Source organism: Stegodyphus dumicola, chromosome 6 (genome assembly GCF_044657685.1).
Source record: "Stegodyphus dumicola isolate Sdum_Otavi_A_Nest chromosome 6, ASM4465768v1".
Classification (NCBI taxonomy): Eukaryota; Metazoa; Arthropoda; class Arachnida; order Araneae; family Eresidae; genus Stegodyphus; species Stegodyphus dumicola.
Genome location: NC_140773.1, coordinates 92,092,278 through 92,109,411, shown reverse-complemented (window position 1 = coordinate 92,109,411; position 17,134 = coordinate 92,092,278). Strand labels below are relative to the sequence as shown.

At 33.6% G+C, this 17,134-nt stretch overlaps 1 protein-coding gene and 1 long non-coding RNA gene across 3 annotated transcripts in view; one reads left to right on the top strand and one right to left on the bottom strand.

Annotated features, from left to right (window-relative positions):
• LOC118185611 (protein turtle-like) overlaps positions 1 to 17,134 on the top strand; it is an 886,541-nt gene that overhangs the window by 574,216 nt on the left and 295,191 nt on the right. The window lies entirely within an intron of this gene.
• The window catches only part of LOC146996801 (uncharacterized), a 157,671-nt gene that overhangs the window by 23,932 nt on the left and 116,605 nt on the right, over positions 1 to 17,134 (bottom strand). The gene's annotated exons all lie outside the window — the stretch shown is intronic.

The following is a 17,134-nucleotide window of genomic DNA, read 5'->3' as shown; positions in this document are numbered from 1 at the left end:
TCACTCACTAGTTCGAGATGCACTGCCTTTGTTATAAGGCAAATGAAAAGAGCTAAATATACCTTATGAAGAGTTCCTTTCCTCTGTCCCTTGTACCTAATAAAAAATGGACCGCAAAAATCGGTGCCGACATGATTAAAGGGTGAGCTCGGATTTACGCGCTCTGCAGGTAATGACCCCATAATTTGTTCGATAGTGACTGGTTTATTTTTACTACAAATTATACATTCATGGGTTATCTTTCTAGTTAAATTCCTACCTTGTAATGGCCAAAATTTCTGTCTCATAAAACACAATAATGCTTGCGAACCTACGTGTAAATATTTCTGATGATAATGCTCAGCAATCAGCTTAGTTAGTTTGCATTTAACAGGCAAAATTATTTGATGTTTTTGTGAAAACATTACATTGGCCCCTTGTAATCGGCCTCCTACTCTCATTACATTATTTGCATCCAAAAAAGGGTTCAAAGAAAGTAAATTACTTTTATTATTAATGGGTTTAACTTGTGCGAGGGAGTTGTATTCTGAATAAAAACTACATTTTTGAACCTCTCTTACTAAAAAGGATTCTGCCTCATTTAACTCCTTTGAACTTACTTCTCCTGTTCTTCTCTCTGCTCCTTTCTGTTTTGCACACCTAGAGTTCCAAATGAACCTGAAAATATAACTAACAATACGTAATAATTTTAAATAATTGTTAGTGATATCTAGGATATTATCAATAAATTTTGAAGGCAAAGTGCATAAACAAGCAATGTCAGTTCTTTTTCTCAGTTCATTAGAAAATGTCTCTGTTTTTTCTAATTGTTCAAAGTCAATGTTCTTGTTAGGTGTGACACCCTCACTCAAGAATGGAGGACCTTTCCACCACAGATCAGCATCATGCAGCTTGTCAAAATTCAGTTCTCGGGAAATAAGGTCTGCTGGGTTTTCCTCTGAACGCACATAATTCCATTGGCATGTATGTGTTAGCTCTTGGATCTGCAACACTCGATTAGCAACAAAAGGTTTTAGTACATGCGGAGGATTCTGAAGCCATGCTAACACTATGGTTGAGTCACACCACAGACATATTTTACTGATGTCCAATTTCAATAAAGGCACCACCTTTGCAACAAGCTGTGCTAGCAGTACAGCTGCGCAGAGTTCCAGTCGAGGTACTGTCAGCGGTTTTAGTGGAGCTACTCTGGACTTGCTGCAAAGCAAATGTGAAGATAAATTATTGTCACTTCTACAGCGTAAATAGATGGCTACTCCGTATGCGTGTTCTGATGCATCTGAAAATCCATGAATTTGTATATCAGAAACACTATCCTGTAAAACATATCTACTGACTTTCAAATTGTTGATAGATTGCATTGAATCAATAAAAAGTTGCCAATCCTTAATTATCCTTTCGGGTAGCGGATCGTTCCAATCAAGCTTCAATAACCAAAGTCTTTGGATGAAGATTTTTGCTTTTGTTATCCCTGGACCAAGCAGTCCTAATGGATCATAAATGCGAGCAATATCAGACAACACTGTTCTCTTTGTGTAAGTAGTTGGTTTCTTGATGGTTGATTTGTACGAAAAACAATCTATCTTTGGATTCCATAATAATCCTAAAGTTTTGATGCTCTGATCGTCATCGAAATTACTGAAAGAATATTCCTCTTGTCCATCCGGAAACTGCAAAAGATCAGGATGATTAGCACATCATCTGTGCAGACGCATTCCTCCACGTGATAATAGGTTAATCAATTGCGACTGTAATTCTTTAGCCTCTATTAGAGTATGGGCTCCTGTGAGTACGTCATCGACATAAAAATCCCTTTGTACTATTGGCGCTGCTAACGAAAAATTGTTTTTCTCGTCTTCTGCTAATTGATTAAGTGTGCATGTTGCTAGATATGGTGCGTTGGAAGTACCGTAGGTTATAGTCTTCAGTCTATAGACCTTAACTGGTTCTTCTTCACTACTCTTCCATAAGATGCGTAATAAATCTCTTTGATGTTCTTTAATCAAAATCTGACGATACATTTTTACAATGTCTGCTGTGAAGGCAATTTTATGCGTTCGAAATCTGCAAATAATATCAAATAGTTCGTCTTGAACTAACCCTCCATTCAGCAGAATATCGTTTAAAGAAATTCCAGTAGTCGTAGGAGCAGTGGCATCGAACACTACCCTAAGTTTAGTGCTACGTTTCTCGGGCCTGAAAACCCCATGGTGAGGAAGATAATATGAGAAACTAGAGCTATCCCCTTCATCAATTTCTTCGGAATGGCCTAATTCATTATATTCCTTAATGAAATCTTCGTATAAGTGTTTCATTGCGGGATTGCGAGTGAAGCGTTTAAGTAGATAATTCAGTCTTTTGCTAGCGTTTTCTCTCGATTCGCCTAAAAGGCTAAGTCCTTCCTCCTTAATTGGCATTTCCACTACATATCTGCCATCATCTTGCCTCGCGTGTGTACGAAGAAAGTACTGTTCACAAAATTCCTCTTCCTGACTTTTCACATTTTTTGCTTCATTAATACCTTCAATCTCCCAAAACCTTCTCATGTTGTCAGATAAATTATCCCCATTTTCCACAAACCCACAATAATTATCAACACTGCCTTGCTGCGGCATGCGTACTGACCCGCTAACGATGTATCCAAAAACTGACTGATGGAGAATCAGGTCTTGCATATTTATTCTATTTGTCCCCAGTAAATCAAAAAATATTTCGTTAGATAATAAAACATGTATTTGACCAGGTTTATAAAACTCTGGATCAGCTAAACCAATGAGTTGCAACTGCTTAACATCAGGAATGTTTATATATCTAGCAGGCGTTACGCGAGTTAATTTTGGAACAACAAAAAATTGTAAGGTACGAATAAAATCTCTAGTAGCGTTAGCGATGGTTGCTATAGCTTTTTCCTTAACACTCATAACTGTACCATTGATACCTGAAATAGAAGCGTTTATTTTTCTTTTCTTCAAATTCAATAACTCAACACCTTCTTTAGTAATGAAATTATTTTGAGAACCGGAATCCAGCAAGGCTCTCAGCGAGACAAATTTTCCATCATTACCCTTAACGAAAATAATTGCAGTTGAAAGTAGAACTTGTTTATTAAAAGAACTGGAAATATTCAGCGCAGTACCGTTAATGGACTTTGCTTGGTTGGTTTCATTAGTATCACTAACCATTTGGCTGCTTGCCATTGGAGTAAATGTATCAGCATTTGGAGAAAGATTACTGCTTAATTTATTAGTCTTGTTTGTGATTTGATTCGATGTGCCATTTGCTTTATCGAAATTTTCTTCATTTCGATCAAAATGTAAGAGCGAATTGTGAAATTTCTGACATTTTCTGCATGTATTAGAACTTTTACAGTCCTTGATTGTGTGGACCAAAGATAAACAATTGAAACATAGTTTTTTTGTCTTTACAAATTCCAATCGTTTCTTGACTGTTAGATTTAAGAATTGCGCACATTTCAACAATAAATGATCAGCTTTACAATAAGGACAACTTTTTGAATTTTCCGAAAGTGATGTAAGAGCTTTGGTATTAAATGAACGTTTCGATTCCCCATGCGGAGGTTTGTAATGTGATAGGGTGCGAGCGTGTTCCTTCAAAAAACATGTCAGTTGTTTAACCGTTCCTATCTCGTCTTTTTTAAGTGACCTTTCCCACTAACACCGAGTATTTCTATCCAACTTTTCAACTAATAAATAAACAATTAACGTGTCTGAAAATTCTTCCACCTTTTGCTCCAATGCTTCCAAGGATCGTAAACATTCATGCACCTTATCGATAAATTTTAAAAGCGACGAAGTAGAATCACTCGTTTGAGGTATAGAAATTAATTTCTTTATGATAGAATTGATCAAATCTTTTTTGTTGCAATAGCGATCAACAAACAGATTCCATGCTATGTCATAATTCGAATCTGAAATTGGAATGGACTGAATAATATTTAAAGCGTCTGCCTTACACGAACTCTTTAAACATTGCAATTTTTGCGCATTAGTTAATTTGCTATTTTTATGCACAGCTGCGGAAAATAAATCCTCAAATTCAATCCATTCTTCGATTTTCCCACTAAATATTGGAAGAGACAATTTAGGCAATTTTATATCCGAAACAATTATGTCTTTATTCGAACCGTTTTCATTTGAGCAGCTATTCCTTTGAGAACGGATCTCAGAAATTTTTCTTTTAATTTTCAAATGAATTTCATCGAGATTATCTACTACATTTTCCTTTTCCTTAATGAATTCGTCAGTGTCCTTTTCTTCACAATGTGCAAATAAAGAATCGAAAATGTTACTTAATTCCTTTTTAAATTCTAATATTTTTGATTCGTATAACTCCAATAAGGAAATATCTGCTTCAACCACTGTAGAATTTACCTTATTTTCAAACTTTCTGATACTGCATTTTAAACTTTTTTGTTAGCTTTAATCGCTTTCAATTCACTCATCATGAACAAATAAATAATTTATCACTTACCGTGATTGCAGATTTCTCGACAGCAACACCGGAAATGAACGATGACACAGTATCCAATCTTAATTGCGTAATCCACACGAAAACGAAAGCATTCCAAACACTCTATATGAAGTTATGCGTAATACAACCAAACGAAAGTATTCTAAATGTTCTAAAAAGTTAATTTTAGCAACGATATCTTTTACCTGTGGCTCGGCGGGCCATAAAGTGTTCATGCGATGCGTGCGTTGTTATACAACAATTTCAAATTAACTAGAAGTGGACTGTACTAATTATTTTATTCAACAACTTTAATCAAATGCGTGCCATCTTTCAAGCGATGACTTACTACTAACAACAACAGCAATAAAAAATAAAACTGAGTAAGCGTTTACAGGGTTGCTGTAATGAACATCTGCGCCATGCAAGGCGCCAAGAAGAGAAAAAATGACGTAATCTTACAGTTAAATAGTCTTAATGACTTAACTTTATAACTTAATGACTTGACTTAACTTAACTTCTTAATGGCTTTTTCCGTATTTCTTGAATGAAATTGGCTTCTATTTCCACCGTTCAGGATCTCACAGTTGCAGCATCGCTAAATTGAAAATTAACAGTGATCCTTCAGAAGCAGAACTTTCGTCTGATTAGTTATCTACGTGGAACACAGCTGCGAACGAAACATTTTCGAAAAAGTCTCAAAATGTTCCTCATGGCCAGGACATCTCTTCATCGGCTAAATGGAGCATTTCTCGAAACCTCTCGTTTAAACCATTGCTACTAGAATCTCGTTTCTCGGAAATGTCCCGCCAGCCACGCGCGTCACTAGATAGCATTTTTAGGTGGGAGAGGTTCGTCCAGTTATCAAAGTCCCCTTAAGAGAGAAAAAAGAGCCTACCATCAAGCTACCGCCCAGGGCAAATAATATGCATTATATTGTTAAGAAGGAAAACTTCGCAGCAGCGGGAGTGGCTTCCTTCGAACGAAAAGGGCTGAGCGTGCGTGAAATGTCTGTCGCCAAAAAGCGCCAAAGCTCGAAGCTGATGTCGAAGTTCAGATTCGACGGTTACGTTTATCAAGAGTTAAAGCTGTGTGACTCCATTTTTTCCCCTCCATGGTGTATTTAATTATGGCAAAGAGCACGAGGGCTATCTGCCTAAGGGGAGGAATGCCTTTGTGGAGGACTTTCTAAGGGAAACTGGCTCGTATACACGTTACACATGGGGAAAATCACGAAAACGGCCATGCAGCCAGCCCGTTCGCGGGATTCGAACCTCGGATCGAACTACCGGTGTTCAGCAACTTTACCGCTCGGCCGCTGGTGGGCCTTTTTTCCCCCTCCATATTGACGGATATAAAAATCAGACATCAAAATACGATATGGATAATGCAAGTTCAATAGCCAGTGAAAGTGAAACTTCACCTAATTTTTTTATTCATCTTAACTCGTATTCCACAATTTCCTGTACACGTCGCGGAGGAGGAAAATGTCGGCCAAGTCCAGTACATCACAAAGGGGAAAATTCTCGCCAACAGGTTTCGTCACCAAATCCCTTGGCGAATTTTTCCTCTTTTTTCTATCGGCGTAGAAGACAACCTGGTTTACATTACGTTTATTGAGCCTTTCCTTCTTCGCATAGACGTTCTTTGCCCCGGGGTCCCAAGCCGAGATTGGGAGCTCAGCGAGAGCGTGAAAAATCTTAAAAAGCGTCTTTTGAATGACCGTTATATTCTAAAACCTTTCATATTTATTTATTTATTTATTTATTTATTTTGTTGTTTTACCTTATTTCTGAAACTGATAAGTAAGTATAACATTTTTATTGACACTAACTAATAAAGGTGATAGTTTTATTTTTTAAATATTATTGTTTTGAAACCATTCACTACAACAAAGAAATATCAAAATAGTCTTGTCACTGATTTTATTGTGCCGAATTCTGTTGAGAGTTTTTATAGAAATTTAAACTAGTTAAAAAGCCTTTCAGTACGTTCATGAGTTATTAAAGAACGGATATTATTTTAAAAACTCCAATACGGAATGTGTTTTTCAAATCATTAAATGGCTTAATATAATAAAATCTTTAAAAAATTACTATTTTTCTTTTTCTTCATGCTGTTAATAATGGCACAGCTATGTCAGTACTCAGATGGGCTGTAAAATATTATAATTTTTCCAAATTAGAGGCTTTTAATTTCTTGAATATTTACTTGGCTGCGCTGTTTGTACAAAGTTAAAAAATCTTTCTAAAGAACTTAATTGTCGTTATAATGGCTTTTCTCACATTTTATCGACAGAGAGATTAAATGAAATATATATTAACCATTATTAGCACCTGTCATTATTAACTAATGCATCCAATTTATAATTATTTCAGTTTTGCGTTTTTAATAATGATGGTCTGCATATGATAAAAATTTAAGTTTTATGATGTTGGATGCTTTTTTGCTAGCTTTGCTAATATTTTTAAATGCAACAATTATGAAAATGATAAATGAACATAAAGTGATAAATGATCATCTGCTGATTAATTTTCTTAGATAAACGTATGATCAGTTTGAGGTCTTTCTAACTGCTTTCATCCACAGATACAATGCTTATACACATATCCATCTGGCGAACGTAAAATTGTAATCTATCATCTGCTGTCTAGATATTGAACGTTATTGACTTTTTACATTTAGGTTCAAATTTTAACTAGAAATAAATTAAACACAATTCTAACAAAACATTTTTGTCGTTATTATGAATAACATCTGAATGAATCTAGTTAATTATTAAATGCTAGCTAAATTTCAGACTTCATTATCATTAATATTAGCAATCGAATAATATCATTGATAATAAATGCATTAATAACAATTATGAAACAAAAATTTACGTTTTAGTTGTTAAATAAAGTTTCGATTACTTGTAAATTTCTAATATTAATCGTTTCTCAAATAAAGTTGAATACCAATTTTAGCGCAAGTTCTCATATTAGAGTTATATTCGATTTAGAAATGGCAATCAGTATTAATATGACAAAAAGTACTGTTTTGTTCCCATTAAAATACTAAAAAAAATTAAAATTTATAAAAGTATACTTATCTATATCTACATTAAGATACCTGTAGATCTCATATAACCACGAAATATTACAATTACATATCTGTAAAATTACAAACTTTAAAGTTATAATATTACAAATATTTTAAAACTTGTCTGAACATTTTTATTGTTATTGCCTCAAACATTCGTCTTGAAATCTGAGTTTTATGGCATTAAATATAGTGTGTGTGTGTGATTATGGCAAAGCCTCGAGGGCTATCTGCCTAAGGGGAGGGATGCCTTCGTGGAGGACTTTCTAAGGGAAACTGGCTCGTATACACGTTACACATGGGGAAAACCACGAAAAGCATTAAATATAGAACAAGGCTTATGTGGTGACGGATTAACACACCTCTGAGTGAGTTTGATCTCATCCGAGGAAAGGAAAAACACTGACAGTTAGGGCATTGTGCACCACCTTTATACTTGTAAGGTGAAGTAACAAGTTGTTAGTATCGCAAATAAGTTGTTAGTAATATCTACATTGGCTAATTGAACCTGAAATAGAGGTAACGGTACTCGGTTTTTTAATCTAAACAGATTCACTTAAATGATGTTATATCTTTCTGCAATTAACTCATTTTTAATTTCATCTGCGGGGCAGTTGGAGGGTAATTCTCAAATCACTACCTTCATAGGTTTAACGCGTTTCGCAGAGTATATAATGCTGGATACTATTAGATTTAGTATCTAGTAATATCATGGTGAAGATCCACGGTAAGTGGTACCAGCTTTAAAAGCTCTCCAGAAATTCTAGCGGTGACGCCCACATTTAATTCATATTTGAATTTTTTTTTAATAAAATCGTTGAATTTAATTTGAAAGATAACCATAATTGGTGTTACCCGTGTTAAGTAAATCATTATTCTGAATTGTAGCATCTACACAATCAACATTTATATCCATATTAGCATCATTCTCATCACTAAGATTATTGACATTATTTCCACTGCTACTTTTTTTTTTTTTTTGGTTATACACGTTTTCTAGAACTACCTTTAGGTTTCCGGTTTCCTAGGACAGCGGTCGCCAACCGGTGGTCCGTCAAAACGTTTTGATGGTCAGCAGAAAATTTGGGACATTATTTATATTTTTACGAAGATTCAGCTTAAAAACTGAAAACTAAAAAAAACCTGTTATGGAATATGGATTATACATACATACATATATATATATATATATATATATTAGCTACTACTTTTAGCGAAATTCCTATTTAGTGACTTTTATCTACTTTTGCAGGTTTATCTAACGACATTTGAAAGTGAGAGTTGGCATCCATGAATATGTTGCTGTTATCAATAATAGCGCGAACTGGAATTCTCTTTCCTTTTGAAGTACAAACATATGTTATTGTAGTCGTAATTAATAGAGTTTTCCTCCCTGTCAATAGGCAACTTAATGGATTTTTATGAGAACCATCTGCATTCCTGTTTATAATTACATCACTGGAACTTTCCGTTTTTATTTTGTCTTAACTGTTGATCGATGGCGCCATTGCTGAGTAAGCGATGATTAGTATGTTTACAATAATTAAAATTTGGCGGCATAACACTTTCAGTTTATCGATATTGCTTTGCGTTTGCCCGTTTTTTCTTTCTTTTCGTGAAGTTCCGTTTCAGTGGTATGGAAATGTGAAGCTCTGTGTACAAGAATGTAAGATTTTTGTACTTTTCATGTAATTTTTCAATGTGAACGAAATATGTGTATCAGTGAGATGTTAATAGTGCTTTAATCGTTACTCATAATCAGGGGCGTAGCCTGAATTTCCATAAAGGCATGCTGCTGAGCACTAAATGTTTCGAAAATTATATTAACAAATGAAAATTAGAATTTACATGTAAAGTTGACTATTGTTTTTGCGTATTAATATGTTGTTAAACATTGAATAATATGAATAAAAATTAATGCATTTAATCAATATTGTAAATTTCTCTCATTTAATTTTTTTTAATTCATATTATTAGTGGTCCGCCAATTATAAAATTATATATGTACTGATCCGTGAAGTTCTAAGGGTTGACGACAGCTGTTGTAGAAGAACTGAGTTTAACTAAGTCTGCACAATCTTTAACAACATCAGAGAACAAACAGTAAGTCATTAAAAGGGCACAATTTTTCTTGACATCAGAATTTTCAACAGAATCTACACGAATCATCGCTATCCGAAACTGAATTGTACATAACTTGGCTTTCCATAATTTTTTACACAGAACACCAGACTATACCAGGTGTCGAAAGCAAATCCAAAGCATTCAGCGACACACCATAAGCGTAGAATATTGAGACCCGTTCTCACTGAAGCGTCCTGTGAAACACGTCCTACTCACTCGGTGTCGAAACAGCATCTGTGGAATAATCAAAAATAGATACTTTGACACTTTTTTGGTTATTCTGTCATGCAGCGGGAGATGCAGTACTCCTGCTCTTTCCATCCAACGTCTCATCATGTATACTTTGTTCAGATTGCAGGAGAACCAATCACAAGGCTCACAAATGTTTGCATTCTGACGGCAGTTGTTGATTAGAAAGTTCTCGAAGGAGCATGAGACCGCGTGTTATGCTGCGTATAAACGTAGTGAAAGATAAGCAAGTACGTGTGAGATACCCAGATGATGTCCCAAACAAAATGAGACTTATGATTAAGATCCGTGAGGATGTAGCAACTCTTTCTAAACTGATTGTAACTTGTCCATGATAACGCAGCAAATTGCCGTTCCTCTCATTACCTCAGTAAGCCTTCCGCACTGCATGCTACAGACTCCTCTGCTCCCAAGTGTTCCAGAACCAACCTTTTACCCATACTCATACTCAAAGCTATCTAATTGGATAAGACCATCAAATATTCGTAACACATCTTGGATACGATTCTCAGTATCTGAGCGCGTTGTTTGGGAAATTTTCAACTTTGTCCTTAGAAAGAGATAACAGAATGATTTTTATTTAATAAGGTAATTGATTCAACTAATTCGCAACTAAGTCAGGAATAAATTCAGTCAGGAATCTAAAGGCAAATGCGTCTAGGTTCAATCAGAAATTTTATTCGATCTTTCAGTTCAAGTCACAAAGACAGTAGAAGCGGTTGTCATGAAGAATGAATTTATAAGATGTAATCTTCATAAGGATATTACTGAAAGATCTTCAATAAATTTCTGTCTTTGTCAAATGTAAGATAAATACTCAAATTCGTATGTCAAAATGAGAAACGTTTTATGCATTTAAGAGTCAAAGTAGATAAGCACAACATAACTTTCATCTTTCCAAACATTTTATGAAATATGCTACATACACTTGTAGGGTTTATATTTATTTTAACTAACATTTATTTTAAGTTTAAACTATCTTTCCTGTCAAGCCTTACTTTCCCCTGGAACTGCCAGTGCCAGAGTATGTAAATTTTAGTAGAACGCGCAAGGATTCAAATTATCAGCGGAAGTATTCTGTTAAATAGAAAGGAAACGAGTTCGAAGTGTGCTGTTCTTACTTCACGAGCGCGGAGGTAGTTAGCCAGAAATTGAAGAACCCCGCGTTTCGGCCTGTGTGCTTGCCTCGGAGAATTGTTAATCGTTCAACGTGATATTCAAAGTTTGCTGAATTAGCAGCGGTATTGTAAAACGCGGTGAGGTTAGTTACGTTTAGAGAGCCTCGTAGTTAGAGTCTTGTTATTATTTCTTTTCAGGTTCTTATTTTTATTTTACCGCCGGGTCGGCGTAGTTTGTGAGCGTCAAGAGCACGCAATTGTAATTTCTTAAGTTGAATAAAAAGGGACTTAAACCCTTAGCAAGACTCTGTCTATTTTCCAGTTTCAACAGTCACCTCTTGGTTGCGTGCAGGTTGGAGGCGCGCAACTCTACACATTATCAAATTGGTTTCAATGGTTCAAGAGCAATTCAAACTTTAAATTAATTAGAATTCCAAAATTTATGCAGTAAGTTTAGTAATAATTTAAGTAATTATTACTGCAAAACTTCCCAGCACAATATACTCTCTACTTCTACCAGTTCATTAAGCTAAATTTTTACTAATTTTATTCACCTTATCATGTGTCTCCGTAATGTAACTGGAAGAACATCCGGCTAACAATACGCATTTCAAACCCCAAGGAGGGCAGTGCATGCTTTTCACGACTTCTGCTCCGTAATAAAATGCTTAACTGTCTCTGCAACCGTTAAATTAAATCTCCAATTTAAAATGAGCTTCAATTTTAAAAAGCTGTGTTTGTTGCTGCATTATATTTTTCATCACATAAAGGCAAAGGCAGAAAACATGGTCAAATTACTTAAAAATTTACTTCTTTTAACCAAAATTTTTTCAACCAAATCAAATTATATACTTCTTAAATTAAATGTTAAAAATTACATACTTCTTTTAACCAAAATTTAAAACAATACATATTGATAGAGGATTACAAGCTATATACTATAAAAAAATAAAAAATTTAATACGTCTATTAGGTCTTATTATTATAGATGTAAGAAAACGTACACAAGAAGTAGATTTGACATTTTTTAGTGTAAGAAATCCATTTTATTTAAGAACATCCATGTATAAAATAAAACTTACTGCGAAGGAATTTTATTTTAGGTTAGCAGCATCTTTTTTAAACAAGCAATACCGTTTTTACTGTGCTGAAAGTAAATTAATCTTATGCATCCATTAATTATCCGTCGAACAGCAAAAGCTTATATTTATCGTGGGCACGAATTTATAGCAAACTGAAAACTATTAACATAAAAAATGTTATCATGTCTATTAGGATTTATTATTATAAATGCAGGAAAATATATAACAGAAGTGCAATTATTTTAGAGTAGGTATTTTTGGTTTCAGAAATCCATTTTATTTACAATATTCATGTATGAAATGAAACTTATTACAGAGTAATTTTGCTTTAGTTAAATTAGTATCTTTTTAAACAAATAATACCATTTTATTGTGCTGAAAGTATATTAATCCTATGCATTCATTAAGTATCCGTCGAACAGTAAAAGCTTATGTTTATCGTGGACAAGAATTTGTAGAAAATTGAAAACATTTAACACTTTTTGAAGTGCTTAAGAAGATGCGGAACCTTCCCAATATTCAGTCAGTAGTATTTATAATTTGACAAAAAACAAAATGTATTTGTTTAATTCAATACGGGACGAGCACTAGCGTACCCTAATACAAAAACTGTAGTATATGGATGGATAACAATCCATCAATTGCTGACTGATCGATGCATTTTTTGTTTAATTTACTGAAATATTATTTTCTGAATAAAATTCTCCTTGTAAGGAATTTTGGATTGAGAGTTTAAAGAAAAGTGTCCAAATTTAATATGAATGAAATTTCATTCCAAATGCTAAATAAAATTTAACTGCAAATGCAAAAGAAATTACTCGTAACATTTGGGAGAAAAATTAAATTTAAAAATGCAGGCTAGATAGCCGGTATTTTTGAGAAACATAATAAAACCTTTTAGAGGAGAATAAAATGAATCTTCAGCAACACAGAATGCCCTCTAGAGATTTATTTCAAATCTTTAGGAAAAGAAAATCTGAAACATCAGAGATATGTAGTCCCAACTGATACATTTTGAAAGGAAGATAATTTCTTCTGAGGTAATAATTATCTCATTAAAATAGGACCCCTGCATGTATTACTTTTTTGCCGAATATAGTGAATGCACTTTATGAACAGAAAGCTGACTAAGCTTTCCTTTTGTTTAAGAAAAATGCAATTATGAAGTTAAAATTCTTATTTTCGTAAAGAAAGCAAAATTCATTAGACCTTGCTTAAAATAGTCTCAACACTTTTGAAAAAATTAACTTATTTAAGCGTGAATAAGTTTGTGAATAAGGAAATAGAGTAGCTCATATTTCCATAATTTACTGTAAATTTTCCTCTAGTTCCATGATTTAGAACAGTGGTGGCGAACCGTTTTGGGGCCATGTGTCTAAAATTCAATCAAAACCCACTTATTTATAGCAAATTGCCAACAATCCAATTAAACCTGAAAATGAGGGTTTGGCTTAGCAAAACAACACACTTAAGAAAAAAGAGAAAAAATAAGAACAGAGTTTTCAGCGATACATAAGAAACTTTTTATTACAGGTAATAGATCGTTTTTGTGTAATTAATGGGAATTTTCTATTGTATACATACTGATAATTTATCAAATCTTGGCTCATACTTTGTTAATTTGAATGCAACACATGCAGCACTCAGGTTATCTATCAATCTGCTTCTTATGTCACATTTGATATAATTCAAAGCTGAAAACATCTGTTCACACGCATAACACGATCCAAACAAAGTAAGAATAGCACCCCTAAGTGTTTTCATTGATTTAAACTTATTTGGTAGAGAATTCCTTTCTTTAAGGATTTCATTTTAAATTTCAATAACTATCAGTTGTGCTGTTCTGTGTGATCACTTCACTCCATCTTCTTAAGTGATGCACGCAGATCAGAGAAGTTTCTTTCCTATGTAGAGCTTACTTGAAATTCCACTAGCTCCATTTCCAGATTTTCAAAATCTAATCATTGTAAGCAAGAAATATAAAGTTCTTGAAACTTGAATTTATCAGGAGAAGTAAGAAAACTGGAGAAATATCTGGAGAAGTAAGTTGTTTCTATCTATCGAAACTGTAGAAATCTGTCATTACAATCCTACTGTGCAGTTGCTACGATGCTCGAAAATTCCTTGTAGATTTCTTCATGACTTGAAGGACTGCGTACCAATTGTGTCGAATTTCCTGTATGCATCTTTAGATTTGGAAAATATTTCAGCTGCCTATTTGCAAGATCCCTTTAAAAAATGCAGTTTTCTTTCAAATGTTTTTATATTGCAAAACATCCTCTCTGATGTTTTTCCCAAGACTTGTAGCTTGTTCAGTACATTGAAGTCTTGCGTAAAATCTGTAAAAAACCTAACGTTGTTAAGCCAGACCATATCAGGGAGCTGTGGATAACCCTGCCTTTTTCATTAAGAAGCAGGCTAAAGTCATTCATCAACCATCAGATTTTACTGTACATAAGCAAAGTGTTATACTGTGCTTGAACCTCATCAAGAAGTGCTTGAAACTTTCGATAGTTACGAGCTCGAACCATGACGTAGTTCACCATTTTGATCACATCTTTGAAAACATTTGTCTAGTGTTTTGCAGCTGTTCCTGGCACAAAGAGCTTTTTGGCGAATGAGACAATGAAACTTATAAGGTATATCTTAATTTATAGGATATCAAGAAATTTATGAAACTTCAGAGAAAGCACAAACTTCTGAAACCATCTTTCGCTTTTAAAGTGACTATATTTTTGTCATCAGAAAACAGAATTTAAACTGGCTATTATTGAAAATATAAGCTATGTTGAAATGGGTTCCATCATACGATCTAAACTCTAAAATTTAATTTAGTTTGGATTGAATATTTAAATTAAATTATTCCACAAAATAGATTTCCAGCCAAGTTAATTACATAAAAAATAATCAAAATCGACATGGAAGTACTTTTGGTGCTACCGCTTTTAAATATTTATGGGAAAGAATAAATATGCGTTATTGGTTATTTAAAAAGCAATTATTAGATATTTTATTCAGAAATATAGTGAGAAAGTAGATAAAATATTAATCGTAGTTTAAGTCCATTTTCGCTCATTTGAAGCAAGAATGTTTTTAATAAAAAGTAGTATTATAAATAATTCTATCAGTTGTTGAAAGCATTTCGAGAAATCTCTGCATGAATAAAAAAACCTAAGAATTTAATAAAGCTTATTCTCACGTGTAATATTTCCCCTACCCATGTAATCTTAATTTAAGTCATGAAATGATGTAATAATTTACTACGTGTGATGTGTTAGGGAACGACTTCTTAAGACTTTTAATAAATATAGTTGACTGTCTTAAAGATTTTCCCATAAAGTGACATATAATTTTTAAAAATTTACTACGTGTGATTTGTTAGGAAACAACATCCTAACACTTTTAACGAAAATAATTGACGTGTTTTAATGATTTTTCCATAAAGTGTCATATAATTTTTATTTATTACGATATGCAATAAATGTTAAATTTTCATTAAAAAATGACTTTATGTGTATTCTGTCATCAACTTAACTAACATTTCAGAAAATAGTATTGTTGGTATAGATTTGGTTGGTATTAAAATAGATTTGGAGTAATTGATGATAACACTTGATCACGAATCTAAACACAATTTATTCGCCAGTCAGCACTATTAAACAGGGCAGTTCCAAAGACACGTTTACATTCGTCAAAAATAAAAAAACGACAGACACGCTGAAACAATCAGGAACCCAGCCTTCAGGCTATAACGGTGAAGACAGTTTCACGGCGAAGCGCTAAAGTACAACTCCCGAATCGGTCGATCGCTCTTAAGCTAAAATATGAACTCAAGACACTACTCTCTTCCAGGATAATTAGGCTATGTCAGACTGGGTAAAATATATCCTGCTAATACAAAACACTTATTTCCACGAATTTCCTTAAAGATGTATTTCTCATTCAATTAATTCAATTCTCACTTCATAGAAAGGCAAACTTACATAAAAACTCAAAATATTTTCATTACAAATTGAAAGATATAGAAAAACATAAAACACCAAATACAGCTAAAAGAATTTTAAAAAATTACAATTTAAAGTAGGGTTTCTGCGCAAAAACAAGTAATTCGGCCAGCAGGCAAAAAGGTCAGATTTATCGGTCCACAAAGCTAAGTTTACTTTTGGTCTCACTCAGCAAAAAGACACTCAAGGCGTAGAAACTGAGTTAATATTTTGTGGACGCTATGCTGAGTCAATATATGGGATAATTTAATAACTGAAATGATAAATCTAGAATGGATTAAACATGATTTAATTTGCAATAATTAAAGAAGACGTTAGTTTTGTTGTTACGAAGCTTAGTTTCTCTAGATTGGCAACGAATCTACTATTCTGGTAAGTGTCAAATGTAAACAAATATGGTTGCTATGGTAAAAAGTTAGGCTTAGTCTCACTTAAACAACTTTTAAATTTTTGATAATTCTACAACTATAGCATGCAGATTAACTAAAGGCATAAAAGCCTTAACCGGAAGATAAGAACAACATAATTCAATCATTTTTAAAGCAAAAAGTGCACAATTTATCAACATATAAGAATAAAAATTACTGATCTCAGGGAGCCAAGTAACAGAGAGAATATATATATATATACTTTTGGTGCGGCCGGATTGCAGCCCAGAAGGGAGGTGCACATCTACATATTATAGCAGTGAAACACACAAATTTAAACGTTCTGAGGCTATTTCTTTTTGAGTTATGTCAGATACATACATACATACGTACGCACGTGCATACGTTCAGACCCCGCGAAAATATCTTTTCTGAATCCATTTTAAATCAGATTTTTAATTCGTTTGGGAAAAACAGTTCTTTATTCTGCTACTGCGAGCAAGTATCACGCAAAAACATCGTTAAAATTGCATTCGATTGCTGTCAAAATGGATATTTCCTTTGAAATATGGTACCCGAAATTTTTCGTGATTACAATACTTCCTTCCTCTACTTCGTACAAAGAAGTAAAAAGGTGT